Source organism: Rhinopithecus bieti, unplaced genomic scaffold (assembly GCF_001698545.2).
Source record: "Rhinopithecus bieti isolate Rb0 unplaced genomic scaffold, ASM169854v2 scaffold_16834, whole genome shotgun sequence".
Lineage (NCBI taxonomy): Eukaryota > Metazoa > Chordata > Mammalia > Primates > Cercopithecidae > Rhinopithecus > Rhinopithecus bieti.
Window position 1 is genome coordinate 3,681,576 of NW_016809297.1, and position 3,187 is coordinate 3,684,762.

The window sequence follows — 3,187 nt, forward strand, 5'->3', positions numbered from 1 at the left end:
ATACTTACTGTAGAAAATGTAGATAATACATAAAATTTTAATTTTACGAATCAGCACTGTTGCCTTTTCAGCATTTTTAATTTCTTTTTCTCTTAGATACATATTTTATATATAATATATATCCACATATACAAACACACACACCTATATATAAAAAATATACACTTAAATAAATATATGTGTATATTTAAATGTGTATATATATTTAAATGAATATATGTATGTATTTGCTTAATATTTTAAAAAATAGAACAACTGCATATGCACTTTTTTTTTTGGCTTAACATTGTTTCAGGACCATTACCAAATCTGCAGAAGTTTTTTTTTTTTTTCCCAAAATATGGTACCACTATTTTCTAGCAGTGAGAGATTGAAAAGGACACCTCACATCTGTAATCCCAGCACTTTAGGAGGCCAAGGCGAATGGATCATGAGGTCAGGAGTTAAAGACCAGCCTGGCCAAGATGGTGAAACCCCATCTCTACTAAAAATACAAACATTAGCCGGGCATAGTGGCAGGTACCTGTAATCCTAGCTACTTGGGAGGCTGAGGCAGGAGAATCACTTGAACCTGTGGAGGTAGGTTGCAGTGAGCCAAGATGGCGCCACTGCACTCCAGCCTGCGCGACAGAGTGAAACTCTGTCTCAAAAAAAAAAAGGACATTTCAACTGATGATACCTGTACTAACCTATAAAATGGGAATAATAGTAGAGCCCACACCTTATAAGATTATTGAGACAATAAAAACGTAAAAAAGGAAAAAAAGTAACAAGAGTGGCAACCCATCATTTAAGTTTATAGCTCTAAACTGTTTTACATGAGGCTAGGCATGATGGCTCACACCTGTAATCTCAGCACTTTGGGAGGCTGAGGCAGGAAGATCTCTTAAGCCCAGTAGTTCAAGACCAGGCTGGGCAACATAGTGAGACCCTGTCTCTACAGAAAACAAACAAAACAATCCAAGCATGTTGGCAAAGATCTATACTCCCAGCTACTCTGAAGGCTTAGGTGGGAGGATTGCTTGAGCCCAGGAAATTGAAGCTTCAGTGAACCTAGATTACACCATTGCACTCCAGCCTGGGCAACAGAATGAGACCCTGTCGTCGTCGTTGTCGTTGTTGTTGTTGAGACGGAGTCTCACTCTGTTACCAGGCTGGTGTGCAATGGCGTAGTCTCAGTTCATTGCAACCTCTGACTCCCTGGTTCAAGCGATTCTCCTGCCTCAGTCTCCTGAGGAGCTGGGATTACAGGCACATGCCACCGTGCCTGGCTAATTTTTGTATTTTTAGTAGAGATGGAGTTTTTCCATGTTGGTCAGGCTGGTCTTCATCTCCTGACCTTGTGATCCGCCCACCTCGGCCTCCCAAAGTGCTGGGATTACAGGCATGAGCTACCGTGCCCAGCCAGGATCCTGTCTTTAAATAAATAAATAATCAAAACAAACAAACAAAACTGTTTTACATGAGTCTCACATATATTTTACTTTCACAATAATTAGCTCCCTGCCTGCTTTAGACATCTATTAATAAAAATAGCAAGTACCATTTAGTTCTTAATATTTTAACTGTTTTAATAGTCATTAAAATAACAAGTATCATTTAAAGAATTCATAACTGAGAAATAAGGCTTCTACTAGATAATTTTAAAAGAACAAACTTAAAACTACTTTAATTGATGTAAATAATGTTCCTCTTTCCTTTTTCCTCATCTTTTGTCCTTCTGCAACCCACCCTCAGAATATCTGATCATTTAGAAGAGGCCAAGACTCCCCAGAGAATTGTACCTGAATATGCTGATAAACTTAAAAGACCATTTTGCTACAGATCATCGGAGGGAGAGTTATCTACAGCTTCACTGTAATTACTGTAGACTGAGGGCAGCGGTAATTTATGGGCTGACAATTTTCACTTTCTTACTCACTTATCTCTTGCATTTCACTAAAATCTGTGCAACTATTTCAGCAACTGGCACATGGTTGTGTCATATTCCTGTGGCAAAAATTACCTTATCACCACAGGGCTTTCTTGATGAATGAGGTTGCTTAATTAGAAGGGAGTTATACATATGTGATGCAGGAGTCACATGTTAGGGCAAAGGACCACAGGCAGCCTAGATTTTCTAAGTGTGGAGGTGTGAGACAACTCATTTTTATTTTCATTCTGAGAATTTAAATGGAGATACTTGCTAAGAAAAAGTATGAAGTTCAAAGAAATTTTTTAAAATCATATCTGAAAGTGAAATACATCAGTAAAGAAAACAACAGCTGTTATCATGGAGCTGAACTGGATTTGAAAACGCTAGCTTAAAACAATGATTATAAATGCAATACCGCATCATTACATTAGAAGCTTCCAGGCGTACAGCACTAGCTGAAGGCAACATTTCCCACATGGCATGTGAAATTATCTTTTCAAAATATATTAAAGTTTCTATATTCAAATAAGTTCAAACAAGTCCCACAACCCTTACTTTTGGAAATTCACAAGTAACATAACATTTTAAAGGCTCTACGATGGTTTAAACCTTAGTTTTCACTTCACTGAAATTTAGCATTTTCTTCCATTTGAATGAAGATAACAAGCTATAGTAATATTATCAGTACTTGTGACTTTGTCCCCCCAAAAAATGACAGATGTTTTCATATCACATCACAGATATTGAAGCTGTCTTGAAATATTCTTTATACTCACTACTATTTTATGTTTTTCTTTCAGAATTTTTTTTTATTATTATACTTTAAGTTCTAGGGTACATGTGCACATCATGCAGGTTTGTTACATATGTATACATGTGCCATGTTGGTGTGCTGCACCCATTAGCTTGTCATTTACATTAGGTATATCTCCTAATGCTATCCCTCCCCCCTACCCCTTCCCCACAATAGGCCCTGGTGTGTGATGTTCCCCTTCTTGTGTCCAAGTGATCTCATTGTTCAGTTCCCACCTATGAGTGAGAACACACAGTGTTTGGTTTTCTGTTCTTGCGATAGTTTGCTGAGAATGGTGGTTTCCAGCTGCATCCATGTCCCTACAAAGGACACAAACTCATCCTTTTTTATGGCTGCATAGTATTCCATGGTGTATATGTGCCACATTTTCTTAATCCAGTCTGTCACTGATGGACATTTGGGTTGATTCCAAGTCTTTGCTATTGTGAATAGTGCCGCAGTAAACATACGTGTGCATG

At 37.8% G+C, this 3,187-nt stretch overlaps 1 protein-coding gene across 3 annotated transcripts in view; it reads left to right on the forward strand.

The window, feature by feature from the left end:
* Positions 1 to 3,187, forward strand: part of DGKB (diacylglycerol kinase beta) — a 780,654-nt gene that overhangs the window by 537,480 nt on the left and 239,987 nt on the right. The window lies entirely within an intron of this gene.